The 20,142-nt window shown below is 36.4% G+C and overlaps 1 long non-coding RNA gene across 1 annotated transcript in view; it reads right to left on the bottom strand.

The window, feature by feature from the left end:
- Window positions 1-11,629: 11,629 nt before the first annotated feature.
- LOC135412047 (uncharacterized) overlaps window positions 11,630-20,142 on the bottom strand; it is a 31,331-nt gene continuing 22,818 nt past the window's right edge. The window contains exons 2-3 of the long non-coding RNA XR_010429472.1: window positions 17,665-17,755; window positions 11,630-17,093 (exon numbers count right to left, since the gene is read on the bottom strand). This is a non-coding gene — a long non-coding RNA (uncharacterized LOC135412047). The remainder of the gene's footprint in view (window positions 17,094-17,664; window positions 17,756-20,142) is intronic.

Below are 20,142 nucleotides of genomic sequence, written 5' to 3'. Positions count from 1 at the left end.
TCTCTCCTTTAGTTTGTCACCTCACTGTTAGGGAATGCAGAGGCAGGATTATAGCAGTTGGTATATAAATATGAACATCCATTCCTACATTTTACTTTTAACTTTTAGCAAGGGACAAATTATTCTTCTCTATATGAGGTAGATTGCTGAGAGCTTACAGGACTATGACAACCATCTCAGGCATGGCACATTTAAGACCAACATTGTAACTTCTGGAAGAACCAGGCAGTATTGTCTTTTGCAAAGATTTGGCTGCCTACACATAAAAAAGCTTGGGAAATAAAATTAATATGATGGACTTGTTATATACTTCAGAACATAAACTTGTAGAAAACATCATGGATTACAGCTGCTACTGAATGCATGGGACAAAATAAAAGTGCCAGCATTCATGTGGCAACATGAACAGTGGATGCAGTGATGTTCAGACATCAACATTCTAGAAGATGTTAGGGCTCCTGTTCTTAACCGTAGTAGGAAGAATGCAATATCATTCATAGTACTGGCAGTACTGGTTTGTATAAAGCAAACTGGATTAGTATGCACCACAAAGATAGGCAGGCATAAGGCAAAATAAATTGTGAGGATGAAAAATGGGCTCTAAAAACAAGGTGGGCACAGAACAGATAAATAATTAAGGCAACTAGATCAGTGTCTATCATGTTGGAGCTGGGCAGGAGAGTCATACACAGCAGAACAAGTCAAAATGGCACTAAAAGAAGAAAGTGTATATGGTAAAAGGGATTGCTAACTTTGAAATAAGCAAACAAAAAACTAAACAATGACAAAAAGGTCACCCCAGAGCTGTGTTAGTCAGATGGCCTCTGGACATGCCGACTTCTGGCAACAGCAGCCCCACACCAAGTGTGAAACTGCCGGAAACTACAACAACTTGCAGAAACTACAAGAAAGATAGAGAGGCACTTTTTACAAGGGCATGTAGCAATAGGGCAAGGGGGAATGACTTTAAACTGAAAGAGAGTAGGAAGAAATTCTTTACTGTGAGGATGGTGAGGCACTGGAAAGGTTTGCCCAGAGTGGCTGTGGATGTGCCATCCTGGAAGGCAGGCTGGGGCTTGAAGCAACCTAGTGGAAGGTGTCTCTAGCAGGGGAGTTGTAACTAGATGATTTTTAAGGTCCCTTCCAACCTAAACCATCTAACATTTTAAGAAGAAATCAGCCAGGTGAAAGCCATGCATGCTGCCACTAACAAAAGTGACAACAAAAGTAGGCTTAAAATTCTCTGAGTTTGTTTATACCAAAGTAAATGAATTATGCATCAGTGTTGGGAGAAAAAGTTCATAGGCTGCCCACCAATATTTGCAAAGAAAAGAAAGACTTGTTCCAAAAAAAATGGACAATAAACAGAGCCAAACTGTTGGTGAAAAAAAGTCTAGGAAAAAAAAATCAAGAAAGAAAAAAAAATGAAGAAAGCTTCTGAAGTGTGAAATGGGATGTTCAGAGAATTTTTCACTGTGGTGTGAGTTGGCAAAGAGCATAAGACAAAGAGAGCACTCAGAACACAGGCTAGTGTGCAAAAAAATTTTAAAAAAAGGGAGATTTTAATAAATTCTAGAATTCACAGAATGGAGGGGAGGGGAATATGAAAATATATATATACACACATACATATACTTATATATATCTCAGTACCACCTAATTCTACAGACAGAGTTGTTTGTGTTCTAAGTTGACAGATATTCAGTATGTTCACATCCTGGGTGTTAACAGGCATGATAACATTTAACAGTGATCAGAAGCTCTGACTTCAGTTTTCCAAGATATAAGTGAAAGATGACAGTGATGCAGTTTAAAATTTTATATTTTTTTTAGAAATTACTATGAGAAGTTTGCAATATTTGTTGAGATTTGACATCTATGTGTGAGACCAATGGACATGTTACCAATATTATAAAAAAGCCAAAAATAATAAATCTTTTAGAAGCTGTGTTGCTGAACTTAAGTAACCAATAGAAAAAAAAAGTATGTGTTCCTTTTCAATGGTTTACAGTGATTGCTCTGAACTACTACATTAATTTGCCTGTATTGCATAATAAACTCTTTTCTACAGTTTTATATGATAGTCTAAGAAAACATGCATGCAACACCGAAGATCAGTTCATCCTGCATAACCTTTACAAACGTCTTCTAGCAAAAGTGAAAATGTTTTTATATGAAACCATTGGATTTGGTTTATATGAAGATGGTTGTGATCCACTGGTTAGAATAGAGTTCTAAATTTAAAAAAGATTTTTTTTCCCTCATTCTGGTACTATTCTGTTATATGAATTTGATGAAGACACATAAATCTGCTTTTTTAATTGATGTGGGATACAACTCAGAATGTCCACTGGCTAATTTTCAGCAAGAAATAAAAAAAGAGGCATCCAAAATGAATGTACCTTAAAAAAAAAAAATTAGTGTCTCAGAATTGTTTTCATTCCCAAATAGGAATTATTATGTTTACTTTGTCTTTATAACTGTAGCTCTGGAATGTTACAAATGCAGAAAGCAATATGTAACTACTCAAAATTATTATTTTCACCAAACTCTTTTTTTTTAAAAAAATGCTTACTTCTTTTCACTTCTTCAAGAGCCAGTTCTAGACAGTAATTTGATTTATATTGTACAAATGCTTGTTATAAGTTCCAGTTTAGAAAATATTGTCTCTATACTAAGAGAATTCAATAAAGTATTAAAATGACTAACTTACTGCCAGACATTGGTTCACATTTAATCAAACAGTAGACTTGTCATCCGCAAAAGAAGAAATTTCAGTAGCACATTGAAAACATGTATCAGTAGTTGAAATTACAGATCTTTTAAACCTATTAACATTTTACTAAGCTTGACCTTATAAAAGGAGAATTTAGGGTGCATTTTAAGTATCCAGCTTTTATTTCTTATATATGTTAACAGGCATTACTAAGGTTGCTGTGATAACTTGTCAGTTTTTCCTTAATGGTCATATAAAGCTTTCATTATTGGACAGTATGAATTAGACCTTCCCGTGGGCAACTTGAACTCATGTACAGATTTTTATTAAGGGTTTTTTAATTGAATGAACAATTTTAATTTTTTTAAGAAGAATAGTTGTTTTTCTTCATGTTCTTTACCCCATTTAGCTTCTCTGATCCTGAGGTGTTACTTAAGGGCATAATTAGTAAACATTTGGGGCTAATGCCCAAGTATTAGAGATTCAAAGCCATGATTATATCTTTCTTTTTATCTAAGCTTTAATTTTGCTTTCATGATCATGAAGACTGTAAGAGACATTTAAATCTTGACTTTTTCAGAAATATGATGATTTTTAAAAAATCATGTTTTAGCAATAAAAATTTAAGACACACTAGTACGAAACTCAAATCTCTTCTCTACGGCACACAAATAAGATTGTGTTTGACTTTGTTGTAATGTCAGTAGTGAATTTCGTTGTAGAGCATCTCAAGCTGGTGAGTAAATTTCTCTATTTCTACTCACAACAATAATACCTTATGTCAGCATCCTTTCTATCATTGCAAACTCCAATCTATAGCACAGTATCTGGGAATTAGTAGGAGGAACAACATATCAGGAGAAATGATATCTAACATATCAACCATCCAAATGATCTCTCATATTTCCAGATAATTTCAAGAATAGTAGAACCAAGTCCATTCATCTATGTATTTGCATCTTAAAGCGGGGAACCCATGAAATAAAGATATAATTGAAATTAATAATAGCAATAAAAGAAAATATTTCTGTTATGCTTCATAGTCAAGGTACTACAAAAATGTATTCTCAGCACCACCAATAACCCAACATGTACATGCTGTTTATGGCAACGATGAAACAGAGGTGAAGTTGAAATAGCCAAGGTTATATTTCATGGGTATGACAGAGACAGTGCAAGTTCACAGCAGTTGATCCAATATTCAGCCCATTAAACTATGAAAGAGCCCAAAAATGGACTGCTAAGAAAGAGCTAGTCTTTTTTGAAAGAGGCATTATGGCCGGGACACATCTTAACTCTGATTTAAATAAACTCTGATTAAATCGAATTTAATTGTGCAGAAGCTTCCTCTGAAGATTCTGTTGAATACCTAGCTTTCACTTCCTGCAATAAAACACAGAGTATTGTTCTTATGCACTACTAAGAGAGATGTGACACTGCTGTTCTTTCTGCTATTCCACTTGCATCAAATCCAGAAAAAATTGTTACAATGGAAGTCAACTGGTTCCTCTTTATCTACTTACTTATCTAATTTTGCCATGCGGGAGGACTAAAATTGCATCGTTAATACTTCTAAGATCTTTTAAATACTTGAATAACAATCTGTGAGTAAAAATTCTTATTTTTGTCAGGCCATTATATCCTATATGCACCATTTCACAGAATCACAGAATATGAAGGGACAGTTGGAAGCGACCCACGAGGGTCATCAAGTCCAACTCTTAGCCCTGCCCAAAACCATCCCCAAGAGTCACATCATGTGTTTGATTGTATTGTCCAAACACTTCTAGAACTCTCTCAGGCTTGGTGCTGTGACCACTTCCCTGGGGAGCCTGTTCAAGTGCGCAACCACACTCTGGGTAAAGAACCTTTTTCTAATATCCTACCTAAACCTCCCCCGACACAACTTTAGGCAATTCTTTTGGGTCCTGTCACTGCTCACCACAGAGAAGAGGTCAGTGCTTACCCCTCCTCTTCCCCTGACAAGGAGTTTGTAGATGCCATCGCAAAACCTTTCTCAGTGATTTTTGGGCGGTCTTGGGAATCTGGAGAGGTCTCAGCTGACTGGAAGCTGGCAAATGCTGTCCCAATTTTAAAGAAGGGCAAGAAGGGGACCTTGGAAACTACAGGCCTGTCAGTCTCACTTAAATGCCTGGTAAAGTTATGGAGAACATTATTCTGTGATGTATTGAAAAACACCTAAAAGACAACGCTGTCATTGGTCACAGCCAGCATGGGTTCATGAGAGGAAAGTCCTGCTCATCAAACTTGATTTTCTTCTGTGACAAAGTAACCCACCTAGTTGATCAAGGGAAGCCAGTTGATGTGATCTTTTTGGATTTCAGTAAAGCTTTCGATACTGTCTCTCACAGGATCCTTCTGGACAAACTGTCCAGCACAGAGCTGGATAAAGACATCATGTGGTGGGTGAGCAATTGGCTCATGGGTTGAGCACAGAGGGTAATAGTGAATGGAGTAACATCAGAATAGTGACCTGTCATTAGTGGGGTTCCACAGGACTCTTCAACATCTTCATAAATGACTTGGACACAGGACTGGAAGGGACACGAAGCAAGTTTGCAGATGATATAAAACGAGCAGGAGCTGTTGACTCCCTCGAAGGCAGGGAGGCCCTGCAGAGAGATCTCAACAAATTAGAGGGCTGGGCAATCACAAACCGTAGGAAGTTTAACAAGGGAAAGTGTTGGATTCTGTACCTGAGATGGGGCAACTCTGGATGTTTGTACAGACTGGGGAATGAGATGCTGAAAGCAGTGCCACGGAAAGGGACCTGGGGTCCTGTTTGATGGCAAGTTGAATATGAGTCATCAGTGCCCTGGCAGCCAGGAGGGCCAACTGTGTCCTGGGGAGCATCAGGCAAAGCATCACCAGCCAGTCGAGGGAGGGGATTGTCCCGCTCTGCTCTGCACTGGTGTGGCCTCGCTTTGAATATTGTGTGTTGGTTTGGGGCACCACAATATAAGGAAGAGATTAAGCTATTAGAGAGTGTCCAAAGGAGGGCAAGGACAGCACATGGCTTGGCACTTGTGGACCTTTATCCTTATCAACTACTTTACATTCAGTGACTTGTTGTATGAGCAAAAATGAAGTTACTAATTTTAAATTTCCCAAATGTCAATACTGCAACTCTTATTCCTTACTGGGAAAAAATTTATTATTTTTTCATCTTATCTTGTAGCATGAATTTAAGAAACATAAAATCCTTACTTCTTCTGACTAAGAAAAAGAAAGCTTTCCTGAAGAGTATTGAACTGGAGGGCTTTCCTAGAGATCAGTGACACATAAGGAAATTCAAAACTTCACAAGAGTTAGCTGTGAGTGGTGTGTAAAGGAAGTAGGCAACCTGACATGAGCTGGAGAAGAAAGGAGAAGGCAGATGAAGAAGGGAAGGAATTAGGATGTTCTACAAATTCAGAAAGTATTTGGAAAATCTTGAGAGTTTCTGTATGCCACTTAGACACTCAGAAGAACATCCTTTTATTCCACTATATTGTCTGTGCACGTCCTCATGCTTTTACAGCTTCCTATTAAGTCAATGGACTTCTAAATATTGACATAGAAATATATATATTTCTATAATTCAAAGGTAAATGATAGCCTTTGTTTTCAAATTGCTTGGGCATAATATCATAAATATTGCTTATAGCACTATTTCTTTGAAAGTCATCCCATCAGCTTCTGCCTAGTCTTACTGTAGCTTAATCAAGCTTTCTTGAAATCTATTTTAGTATAATGTTTTTATTAATGGTCTAGTAATAGGTTATCATTTAAAACAAGTTTAAATGATTAAAAAGTAAGACAAAGCTGAAACAATTGTTTTGAAAAATGTTTCATTTATTACATTCCTTGTGGCTATTTAAGTCAGAAATTATATAGCTAGAGGGTAAATTGCAAATACAGAAGTCTGTTTTATCATCATGATGAAAAACATACCCAAATTTGAAATATAAATTAATCTCTTCATGGGACCTTTGACTTCTGATGCAAAAGCTGTTTTTGAAACAGATGTTTCTTCAAAGCTCTACAGTATAGTAAATGCATGTGATATTTAAGTGATATATTGTCACTGCACCTTCATCATTTTGTTTAGGGACTCAGAGACTGGATGCAGACTCTTCAGTGCACCAAGGAAACTGCTCAGTATGCACAGGTTTGAGTCACATGATTCCCATTAATTTTAATGGGAGTTACATGGATAAATCTGTGTGCTGAAAGTCAAGAGAAGTCAACAGAATTTACTGTTCCCAACTTTGCTCTCTGAACCTTTATGCTTGGCTACCTGCACCTCTCCAAAGAACCTGGCAGGAAGAAGAGAATGGAGCAGTATAAAGTGATTAAACCAAAGGCATTCAGAGTTTAAGAGGTCTATGGTATGTGTTCAAAGTAGGAAACAAGTAATCAATATCAAATAGGAGCAAATGTAATTTTGAAATTATAGTCTCCCTAAAACCTCCTTTGAAAGCATAATCTCCTTAATCATAGTGTTCTGCAAACGATACATAACTTATTTTTTAATTGTGTAAAAAATATATATTCTTATTGAAGTTTGTCACTGCAGTGAAGTATATCAAATGGACTCTCATTGTTACAATAAAAAAAAATAGAGGTTGTACTTAGAGTTTATTTTAAGCTTATACAAATACTTGCTGGATTTCTGAGAATTTCAAACTGAAATTAATTCAAGATGAACCCATTTGGTATGCCTAAATAGTGTGAGGGAAAGAAAAAAAACCAACAAAGAAATGCTTAGGAACATAATTAGGACATATGAAAAAATTAAGATATATGAAAAGAATTAGTTAAATGCTTAGCTTTGGATTCAGTTCCTACCACCCTCACCTCTATAGAAATCAGTGGAACTAAACTTGGTTATGAATAAAAGCGGGCTATAGTATGAAAAAAAATCAAAATATTTTTTTTAATTTTACATCTTAGCCTATTGACTTAAACAGTGAACATCTAATATGCTTTGAGAGTTGTTCAGCACTGCCAAATATACCATCCAAGTGTACTTTTTTGGCAGCTTGTATTTATTGGATAGGTAGCTATTTGAGTTGATTAGCTACAAACATTTCATGAAAAAGAAATAGTTGCTCATTCACTATGAATACATGTAGTTTTCTTCACCACTTGCTGACTCAGCTTCGCTTGTGGTCTGATGGATGAAGTCATATCAGTGGTTCATATTCTTGTTTTAATTTACAACATTGGGAGGAGTAAGAGGAACAATCTGCTACAGCTTGCCCTTGCTCTGTTGCCCTGCTCCCGAGGACAGAGGGTAGAGAATCCCTCTAGGATTTAGTCACCAGAAGACTCTCTTGGAGAGTTAGGAAAGGAGGAGACAGCAATGATACCAAATACACTGAATACAAACAGCTGGCAAACAGCTTAAGAACCAGTGCCAAGTCATGTCAGTAAACCTCAACCTAGATCAGAACTTAGCAGAGACTGAGGAATGGGCTGGCTTTTTAAATATCTCCTCCCAAGCAACGTATAGAAATGGAGCCCATCAGAGCTTTTTCCTGATTTTTTTAATCCAATAGAACTGAATGTGAACTTGTGGAGAACTCTTTGACTGCTGGGCATCTCCAAGAAGTCGAAATTACAAGTGACATAACTTTTTACTGGAGCAGTTAAAAGATCATGGTCCTGATTTTCATACTAACATTGGGACCATAACTGTTTTACTGGTTTCTTTTCCAGCTCACTAATATTCCCAGGTAGTGTTCTGATCTGGCATATAGTTAGAACATGGTCATGGCCTGGAAGTAATGAGAAGGAAGTAGAGAATTACTTGGCCCCCAGCACCTAGCTAATGAGTTCATCCTTCCAAAAACCTTTCTCTTTACAGGGGGAAATTTAGTTTTATTATTGCCCCTTTTGCTTCTTCAGGATACATACTTGGAAGGGCTCCCATTTCAACTCTTCTGGCTGTCCTCCATGCTTCTTAAAAGTAATAATTACAGATCTAGTTCTCCTCTGAATACCACCTGAGTGTAAATAGTTTGAAACACACATTGTTTTCTTGAGATCCCATCTGATATTTGACACAACATCTTAGAGTATTATTACTTCACATGAAAGGTTATTGAAAACAAGTGGCAGAGACCTGAGGACACAAGTCCTATGAACTTGGAAAAAATACCAGTTACATAGATTTAGAGGCATGGGCACCATCACAGTACCAACCACAGTGAAAGAATTATTGCAATTCACATTCAAAGAAAGAGCATACTCACAAATACACATACATACATATATATACATACAGTAGATTGCATCAGACATGTAGGAGAAAACCAAACTTATCAAACTCTAGAGCCCTTTAATGTCATGTGAAAAATGTGGCTTGGTATAAAGTTCGTCCTCATTGTGTGCCAAAACCCCACAGTTCCTTAGAGAGCTATCTTCATTTCTGTATTTTCAGAGAATTCCTTTCAGATAAATATTTAATAGTACAGACTTTGCTATAATTAACAGATTAAAACGTGCAGAACTTGCTGAGAGAGATTTCATAGAATAAGATCAAATAATAGAAAATATCAATGCACGTCATGCATACATGTGTTTAATTCAGGACCTGTTGAAGGAAAGGGATACGTAGGGAACAAAACAAGGTACCCTTGATATTTAACAATACATTTGCTCTCAGAAGGGTGCTTTGAAGATATTAGAAGTAACCCTTAACACAAAATAAGATTTTGCAAGTAGTGGGAGCTCTGAAAATGTGTATATACACATTTTGTAATAAAGTTTGGGAAGATGGTACATAACTTGTAGCAAACACGCAGAAGCAACCTGAGTGTAAAAAGAGTTCAAAGGTACAAACAGTTGAGTACCAGCAAAAAAATACAGATTACAAAGATTAAAAAGAACTGGGAAGAGGAGATTACAAGAAAGAATATGATTTAACCTGTGTTGTTGTACTACAGAATACTCTGACCTGATCAATCGTGGTTGGATTTTTAACAGACCAATTTTTATAAATTACCCAAAACAGCTCTTCTAAAGTGAGAACATTTTAGCACAAAGTCTGTCTACCAGTTCCTCCTTTCGCTTTCCCTGCCTAGTGGAAACTGCTGCATGCCTCCTCTCCAGACCTACAGCAACAACTTGCAAATGTTTATGCACAGGCAGTCGGATACTGTAACTGGGATTGTTAAAATGGAAAAACTTAGCTTATGTGGCAGTTGATATGGTATCCAGCTACTGCACAAGCAAGTCATTAGCACTGTGTTTTAACAAAATGAGATTGTAATTAGGTGCCTTTGATTCTAAAGACAGAATGAGTTGCACATTTCTGGCTGCCGTTCCCAAAGCATGACATCAGAGTAATCAGCCATAGACTGTCATTCTCTGCTCACCCCACATTTTTACTCCATTAGTAACTCACAACTAATCCCTGGGCAAGATGAGATTCTCAGTCATCAGTGAGCAATAAATATATCTGCCAGGGTTGATAAGATTTCTCAGACACGTATAGTACTTTTTGTTTTGTTCCTGTTTTTCAATTTCACAAGCTGTCTCTGTGTTGAAGTGGGGTCTGGATCACTGTTGACTTGAGGCTGCTTTGCCTCAGTAGGAATTAACAGTGTTCCTTTGTACTGGCTGTCTTGAATGGAATAGGACCATCAGAATAACTTTCTTTCTCTCCAGGGAAGACTGTCTGGAGTATCCCGTGAACCCCAACTCCCACTAATTGCAGACAAATAGAGAAACTCACTCTCCTACCCTGGGCCACAGCTGGTGTAGCCCAGCTGAGGGACTGGGAAATCCTACAGTCCTGCAGTTTAGTTTAGTTACCTGTACTCTGTCTCCTGGGATCTGAGCATAGTCTTGCTGACCCATTTGCTACACCAAGAAGTCTGCTTAGAACAATTACAGAATGGGAATCTGGAACTACACATCTCAAAATGGAGATTAATGACTACATTCACCAGCTATTCCCCAAAATATGTGGTTACCAGAGGACATCACAAATGATGTGTGAAATGAGACACCTTTGCAGATTGGCAGTGCACAAAAAGGATAAAGAGAATGACATGTAATTGTTACTGTGCTATTAGCTGTGATATTCAACTTACACAAAGACAGAAAAGTCCAATAAATCCAAAAGCCTTAGATTTACTTAAAAAGAAATAAACTGCTTGGAAACTTTGTTCTGACAAATTTCACCAGAACCCCCTTCTGGAAGGGAAAAGGGTCCAAAGAAAGAAAGGGAGAAATTTTAAATTAGTCTCCTCCTTTTAAAGTTCACCCCTTTCTTTTTCTTTACTTGGAAAAATGCAAACACCTTTCTGGCACATTAACCAAAATCATTAAATACTGGGGAGTGGGAAGGAGGGAAGCTATGACACCAGTAAAGTTTTGGGAGGATTGTGGATGTACCTCTATCTGTGAACATATCAGATGCAGTGCTGTCACTTTTACAGACAGAAATGAATACAAGGTGTTCCATGCCAAAGCGTGGATTAAGAATTAGAATTTAATTTTATGAATTTTGGTTTTGTGGCAAATTACAGAAAATACATTACCCAATCTGAGAGCTAAACTATTAGCAAAACATCTTAAAAACAACTGAAGAAGGTGCATACATCAGTGTCTGCCATTAGTTCTGTAAACTTCCCAGAGGTGGTTTCAACAAATTCAGAAAGCCCTTACACATTTTAAGATAGACATGTCAGGCAAATCAGAATCCCTCCGATTCTGAAACATGAACAGTATTATTTATATATGAAATATTTTGAAGTGGTGAAATAAAGTTACATGTGCAAGAAAATTGAAGAATATTAATCCTGAGTGTTTTGTCTGCTTTGTGGTCTACAGATTTTTTTCACCTGTCCACGGGATGTTTATCTTCTCTTTGTTTAATCAATAAATACATAATGAAAGTTTGTAAATACTGCATGATAACTTTATTAAGAAAATAAAAGATCTGCTACATAGCATCAATGTACACAATTTCAATTAAGAGCTGGCCAGCAGATCACCAAAAGATACATTTAAAAGAAATTTAATATTGAATTGTTTCTAATGGTATCTAGCAGGCATCAGTACTGGGCCCAATGGTAGTCAGTATTCCCAGCAGTGATCCAGAGGTGCAAATGGTGCAAATTGCCATGCTAAGGATCTGAAGATGACAGAAAGATTACTCGGCTAGTACACAATTATGAGACCAAGGAAGAGGAGATCTCTTTACAAGCTAGACCCAATGCAAAAATGAGCATTTTAGAAGAGATGAATGCACGGTTAAACAAAATACAAATGGAATTCACCCCCCAAAAAAGGGGGTACAGTGATTTGGAATGCCTTGACTCTGCAAGGATTTATGGGCCATAGTGGACCAACATGAGCTCCCACTGTGAAGTTGCATGAACAGAGCTAACGTAATCCTTGAATCCCGATGCAACAGTTGGAATAATTCCCACAGATCTGCTGTCCATATTTTAATGAGAATGGTGGGAAAAAAAATGGAGAGTTCACAAAATTGCATTTAAAATTAATTTGAGAGCAGAAGAAAATTATCTGCTGTGAAAAGATAAACTTGATCTCTTTGATTATCAAAAAGGAGGGCTGAGCATGACTTGATGAAAGTTTATAGATCATGGGAGAAAACCCTCATATGCAGACTCTTTATTCTGAAGGGAGAATAATGTAACATCCATCCCCCAAAACTAAAAAAAAACCAACATTCTGGAAGTTGAACACTGAAAAATCAAGAATAAAACACTTTTCTACTAATGAAAATGAATGTTGAAATAAATTCCCCAAAAACAATGAATTCTGCCTATTGGCAAATTTTCAAATCATGGTACCAGTTAAAATTTCACCATAAATTATCTTTTCCTTAGTTAAATAACAATTTTATTGGACTTGACACCAAATAAATGAAATTGATAAAATTTAAGGGTCTTCAACATGCCCACAAACTAGCTGAGGTTGGATTTCAGAAATCCAAAAGAGAATAGAAAAAGGAAGAAATAAAATAGTGAGAAATTAGAATGATCTCTTCAAAATTACATTGTCGGAAGATCTGTGGCCTGATTTGGGGCTTTTGTTATAAGTCTGTGTGAAGATCTCTGGCTCAAGACCATATGCTCTACTGTGATATGTATTGCATAACTATGGAAAATGTCTTTATGTAGGTATTTTTCATTCACATAAAATTGTCTGTAAGAATTTATATCCCAGCTGGTATGATGTTATACAGAAACAATATCATGTGTTGTTCTGCAAGTTGTGCATATGTTTGGTTTCTGAGGCCAAAAATCAGGATGTGGTTTGAAGAAAAGTGGGAGGAGTCAACTAGTAAAAGTGTTATACCATATGACAACTTCAAAAAAAAAATAAAAAGAGCATATCAGTTGGGAAAATATATAGCAGAAACAGAGACTGCCTCTACTGCAATAACTCGTGATCTGCTGTGCACATGTGCACATTCGCATACCACTGAAGTTTTAAAAGAATAGTTTTGCAACCTGTTGTTTACGTAGTCTGAGTGTCCGTAACGATGCAGCAAAGCCACTTTTTTCTGATGTAATCTCATATATTGTACCAGTATAAATCCCTCTGAATTCTAGTGTATTAGAGGTAAACTAAATTATTAAGACTACAAAATGGCTTCCATGTCTAGGACAAGAGACAAAGTGGTCATTTCACACTACAGAGGGGTACATTTGTAGACTTGCTGTTGATTTAGAGAGGCTCCTGAGTAATTCTCTGCTAGTCACCTTAGTGGATTTTAAAGGTATCAGAATGATAGGACTCATGATTTGGAAAGTGACCAGCCTGTAAATGGTTTAACATACCTCTTCCTTAGGTGAGTCATGTATCTCCTTAAGTCTGAAAATGTTTTACTGCTGGACATAATATGACCAACTGGAAACTTTTTTTGATCACTAAATTAACATACATACTAGGTCTCCTGCGTATTTAACTTGGGCTACAGATTCACAGTGGAGTGAAATTAAACAGCTTCAATCTCAGTAAGTACACATAATATACGAATTTAAAAAAAAAAAGTAAATAGCTTCAAAAGCAGTTTATATATGTCTACTCTTGATATATAAACCAGTTGAAATAGTAGGAAATATAGGCTTCTGGGGGAAATCACTGCATTTGTAGCTCCCTATCTGTTTTCTTCATTAATTTTTTGAAGTGTGTTGAAATTTTCAGGCTCCATATGGACACATTAAGTCACATATTATTTGTATTTTCTACATATTTTCTATTACGTTCAATCAAGTTTTCAGTAATTATTTTTTTAATTTGTTGATTTTTGACTGTATGATTAGTGAAAATAAATAAGTAATCACCAGATGGAATGAAATTCTGCTTCTTGAACTTATGCAAGTACTCCAATTAAAGTAACTTTAAATAACAACATACACAAATTAGTCATTTTCACAACTAAAACATAAGCCCAAGAGATGCCCCTATATATTTAAACCACTCTGAGTTTAATTAAAGACAGATAAAAAATGAAAGATTATTATCAAAGGTTAATCTCTATTTTAATCTTTAATTTACCAACAAGTATAACACATCTGTTTTTATCATATAGTAATTAGGGTTTCTTATTTTGCAGTAGAGCAAAATCCCTTTGGTGGCATCTCGTGAGAGTGTGTCAGTGATATGACAAGCATTTCATACATATGCTCTTCAGCCTGTGAGGTGGCACCTACCACTGGCAAAACTGCAGGTAACAGACACTATTGTCACTTCCCTGATAATCTGAAAAGAAAAATTTCTAATTTGCATTCCTAATTTTGATATTCTGATAAAACATTTTAGTTCTGGATTTGACTGGTTAATTGTCTGTCCTACCCTAAATGCTGAAAGTTTTAAACAGGAATCAAATTATTGGGTTTTATGTCTCCAGTCTTATAAACTGGGACCCTTGTTACAGGCCAGAACATATTTCAAGACTGGTTGCAGGAGCACAAAGCTACACTCTGAGTCAAGCCTAGGATGTAGCTTAGGATATGTGAGAAGAGACATCTTCTTCACAGTCCCCTTGCATAGGTTTGTGGTGACAACCAGCCACTCACCTTGCTGGCACATCCTTTCACACATCCTAGGACAGCCCTTAGATCTGGCGATGTCACACGTCCTAGGACAGCCCTTAGATTTCCTGTTTCTAAAACACAGAGGGTAAGCAATCCAGGCTGTTGGCAGACCCAACAGCACAGTCTTAAACAGGGCTAAAGGCTGGCAACATGGAGCAGGAGCCAGGAGACACACCATCCCGAGCACACTCCTTGCCTCTTGTCAAAGTAGACATGATCAATACTGCCAGTATAATCTGTAGAAAGACTGTTTGCTTGTTGAATTTTACATTTATATAGGTTTTCTACAAATTCCACTAATTTCCTTTCCTGTAGCATAAAATATGTACAGCCACATGGCAAGAGTTCTGCCACCAAAATTCTCTACAAGACATTCACAACCATCCAAGTCTTTTTTTTTTCCCTGCCTTGTTCTTTCAAGAAATACTAATGAAATCAGCCTGCTTATCTAATGGGAAAGCTATAGGATTTAAGATGTTAGCTAGACAATGATGTCCATGAAAGTTTAGTAGTCGAAATACAAAACATGGGCCATGCTAATGCCAAGTACATTTTTGTGAGGATAACAGAATTCTGATGATAATGGGATCTTCGAAAGAAGGCTTTTTTATTCACAGCAACCCTAATTTCTATCAGTCTCCAGAGACCTGCATGCTTCAGAGATGATGCCAAAAATCAGTCAATTAAACAGCTTAAATAAAAAAAAATGCAAAACAAAAAAACACCCCACCTAAACTTTGGCTACAACGCCTTAGGGAATCCATTCTTTCAGGATCTGTAGCCGAAACTTTTATTTTAAAATAAAAGGTCCAACAGGCAATTTTACATACACTATGAACACTTTTCTCTTGCTGGGAAACTTCTAGAGACTGCACAACACTAGACAGAAGTGGGCATTATTATCTTCTATTTGCAGATATGGCAATTAAGACAGATTAAATCCCCAACACACTTCTGCAGTAGCAGCAAAGAACAGCCCCCGGAATGATTCTTTCAAGCAACCCTAAACACTGTGTCTAATAACTCTGCCTGAACTCTGCCTGAAGATTTTCTTCACTGTGAAATGCCTTTTTTTTTTTCCAAGTTCCAATTTTTTTTAAGAAAATTAAACAATTTCTCTAGATTTTTGTTTTAATGTTATCCTTATTATTTCTGAGATCTTCTTGCAGTTTGGAAAAATAGTAACTTTCCAGGCTACTTGAATAACCTTGATGTCTTAGTGTTTCCTCTGTGAATGGAAAAAAAAAGTCGTTACTTCTGCTCCCCCTTAACATCTACATTTCCACACTTGGTACATAGATTCTTTAAGATGAAAATAAATTTCTGGAAACTGTACTAATTGTCATTAAATTCAAGGATCTGATTCAGGAAAACATGTTTAAAACAGGAAAGGAAAAAAAAAAACAAAGCCCAGTGCAATAGTAGAGCACATAGTTAAACATCTGCCTATTTTCATAACCAAAAGGATATATAAATACTGACTTGGAAGTGTGATAAAACAGTAAAATTCATTGCATGAATCAATAATTTTCCTTAAAAAATAGTCTGAAGTCCTAAAGAATTAAAAGATATTCTCTTTCAGTTTATAACAATCTTAAGGAGGATCAAAGATTTGTCTTGCAAGCTCTGACCGTCCCTTTAAGCTATCATTCATTGTAAGGAATGACAGAAACATTCCATCTTCCAGGTTCCTCTGGTAGGACAAATTCAGATAACACAATGAAATAGAATTTAAACAAATTTAAAACAGTTAGATTTTTCTGCCCCAAACCATGTCCCATTTCTTTTAGAGCTTTTGGAAGCCTTAATGGCTTATAGCAGCGGGCAATAAAAAGTGACTTGTGAACAGCGGGTTCTGGGATTTAGACATGTAAATAATTTTTTCTCTTCAAACTTGAAAATGAAGGCTAGAGTTTGCTCTGCCACCACTCATGGGGCTTTGTCTGATGACACGATGTTGAAGCTTTGAGCAAAATGGAAATGTCAGTTGCCAGAAGCATAACTGTGAGCCAATCCTGGTAAGTGAGGTCTCTCATCCTGTTGCAGGTCACCATCTCCCTTCTGTACCTTGCCTGGTGGCAGGGGCTGCTTCAACGCTGTGTTAGTGCTCTGACAAATCTCGAGCTGGCAAAGTGACTTGGAAGGTTTGTTCACGTGATTACAGGCAAGAGAAGCTTTGAAGTACACAGGCTGTTAAATTCCAGTGAATACGTTACTGCATATTTTAGAAAGAGCTCCTTACCACACGGTTCACAATTACTGTGTCCATTTCAGCATTAAAAAGATACCTAGGAAAAGAAAACATGTGTTTAAGTACAAAAAAAAAAATCAGAATACAGCACTTAGACTGAATAATTAGTACCATTTTATGTTATGCAACCATGTATTTTAATCATCAATAATGACTGAAGCTGCAAATTCATGTTTATTTACAAGGATGCATTTCTTAAGTCACCATTTAAAATGGATTTATATGGGAGGTCTTAACAATCAAAAGGCAAAAATGTGTTGTACTACATGGACATGCTGAAGATACAAGTTAAATGGCCAAGACCATTCTTAAACTCCCTGGGGAAAAAGGCAATATGATGGTTATATAGGCAAAACAAAGAAAGAACTATCCTACTCTCTCTGTATCTATCATTTTAAATATCAGTAAAAGTACCAGTTAGTCTAAAAAAAACAAAGTTAACAAATTCACCAAGCTCTTAACACACTAAAATTTTGCATTATGAGTTTACATAACTAATGTAAACTCATAATGTAAACATAACTAACATAGGTCTGCTTCATAATGCTGATTTCAGAAGAAATACTACCAGAAAGCATGTTTTATACCAAAATGTAACATTTTCTCACCTCATCTTTACCAGTGAGGACACTTCCTTCTGCTTCACATGGTTCTACTTCCTCTTGAGTTTCATAATGTTCTTACATAATTATCAGACTACTGAAAAATATTTTAATACAAATAATCCAGTTTCCTTTCAAGACCTTTTCCATTAGTTTGCTTAATTGTTTAAGCAGAAATATAGCCCAAAACATTTTGCTCTCCTCAGGCATGTAATAGCTACACCCAAAAACGAGCTTCATATAGCTTCCTGTTCTAATACAGTTGCACCATGAAGTTTACATAACATCTAAAACTAAAAATTTGTATCATGATTCTGCAGTAAGTACCGTATTTTCTTGTATTTTTGCATTGGCATGAGGCATTATTTCATATAAGCATAGCTTGACTATACTTTCTGCCCATAACTGTGCTAGCTACCAAAGGAAGCAGTTTCAGTCTGTTCTAGCTAAATGTCACACGCCAGGTGGAGGTTACTGCTTCTCCAGAGCTGCCAGTGAAGCTGCTCATGAAACCACTTTCTAACTCAACTTGATCAGGCTGCACCCGACTAATTTAAATAGTAACTCGGCAAAGGGACCAGGGGTTCTTCTGGGAATGTAAAGTCTGGTACCAAGAAAAGTGGTCATAAGCTTAGGGCAAGATGAAAATTGTAGTCATAACTACCACAGATACAGTTAGAAGAAAACATACTATCAAGACTCGAATTAAACTTAGTTATATTTTGCTTTCATAGGACTGTTTCACCAATCGATGATTTTATTTTGCAAAGTGACTAACGTCACTAAGGTAATCCCCAACTAGTAGTAAGAACTTTACAGGGAGACTTAACACAGTCTATAAGTGACTTAAGATCTGAATATGCCTCAGGATGATTTCAACAATGACTATTTGAAAAGAATAACCCAAAGAAATTCACTAAAAAGTCCATTCTTTAAACATTCCCCAAAGAATTTCTGTCAGCAAAACATGAAGAATGTTAAGCAATAATAGCAAAAATTCTATAAAACAAGAAAGAAACTTCTATTCTATGGTTTTCTCTACCTGAGCTGGATAGACTTCAACTCATAATTGAAAGGTTTATTTTTTCAAAATTGAATATGTGAAACTCTTAAGAGCAGTATTAAAATACCTTACAGGCCTAACGTTCTCCTTCTTTTGTTTTTATCACTCACTGGAATAATATTCCATGTTGGTCTGTTAATGGACCGACCAGGAAAAAATAAGTTTACAGTGAATCCAATTTTTTTTTTTACTTTGTTTGTTCATTTGTTTGTTTGGGGTTTTTCGTTTTCCTTGGAGTTATCCTGCATATTGCTATCTATCCAGACCTGGCACACTTTTATTTAGTACTCTCTGTACCTTATTCACATCTGTCAACAAAAAATGCACATCGCAGTCACACACCAAGGCACAAGTCACAAAACTCACAGAAAAAGTAAAAGAAATGATATTTATATGTCATTTCAATAGTCAGGGGAGAAGTGTCCCAGTCCCTCTTTCTAAAAATAATGCTTCATACAGGTGTCATCTCTGTATTTCATTGGAGTTATCAAAAGAAAAAAAGTTGTCATTTATGGAAGTTGCTTCCTGCTATTGAAATAAAATGATGTGCTTTAAATCACAGTTCAGTTCTTCCATACCTTTCTTCTATGAAAATCACTCATACATGTAGGGAAATGGGAAAAACCCAGTTTTATTAACCCACCATCAACCCATTTATTCTACACAAATAACACACATAAACTCTCCTCTGGTCATCTCTTCCTATCAAAAATGGGCTGAAAATATCTACAGTGTCTTAAAAAAAAACCCAACCAAACAAAGAAAAAGAGCAAAAAGAACAAAAACAGCTACTCCTGCCACGCATAGCAATGATGAGCTGATAAATAACTTCACCATATTGTCTTGTCAGGCATATCTAATGGAGATAAAGAAGTTTCTAATTAGGGCATTAATTCCACACTGCACTGCAGTTGCAATGCAACCTCCCTTTCACTGACAGGTGCAATATGTGGGTGCAAATTTCTTGGCATCAGCAATCTACTCTTTTGCATTTACATTGCTAAGCAACATCATTACTTTGATTGACTTATGTACAGTACTACACTTTCACCTCTCAGATACATAAAGAAAAGATTGATTCCAATTTCAGTGCCACTGTTTTAAACAGATGTAATTCCGATGAATTAGGTGCACTTACTCCTAATTTACAGTCATGGAAGAAAAATAATTTTCTTGATTACCGTACTGTGTAGAAAGCTCTAACTCTTTTGGACAGAATAAACTTATACTGGTCTAAAACTCGCGTGACAGTCAGGGGCATAGTTACATGTATTTTTCCACAAGAAGATGGCAGCTGCCCTCAAAGTGTAATGCGAGTTAACTAGGAAAAGGTGATTGACTGATGCTGAGGTTAATTGCTTGTTGGCATGCTAGAAAGGCTATGCTAACAAGTGCTGCTTATAACTAACAAGTGCCAATTA

This window comes from Pseudopipra pipra, chromosome 1 (assembly GCF_036250125.1).
Source record: "Pseudopipra pipra isolate bDixPip1 chromosome 1, bDixPip1.hap1, whole genome shotgun sequence".
NCBI classification, from domain to species: domain Eukaryota; kingdom Metazoa; phylum Chordata; class Aves; order Passeriformes; family Pipridae; genus Pseudopipra; species Pseudopipra pipra.
The sequence above is the reverse complement of the archived record's forward strand: the minus strand, read 5'-3'. Positions and strand labels throughout refer to the sequence as shown.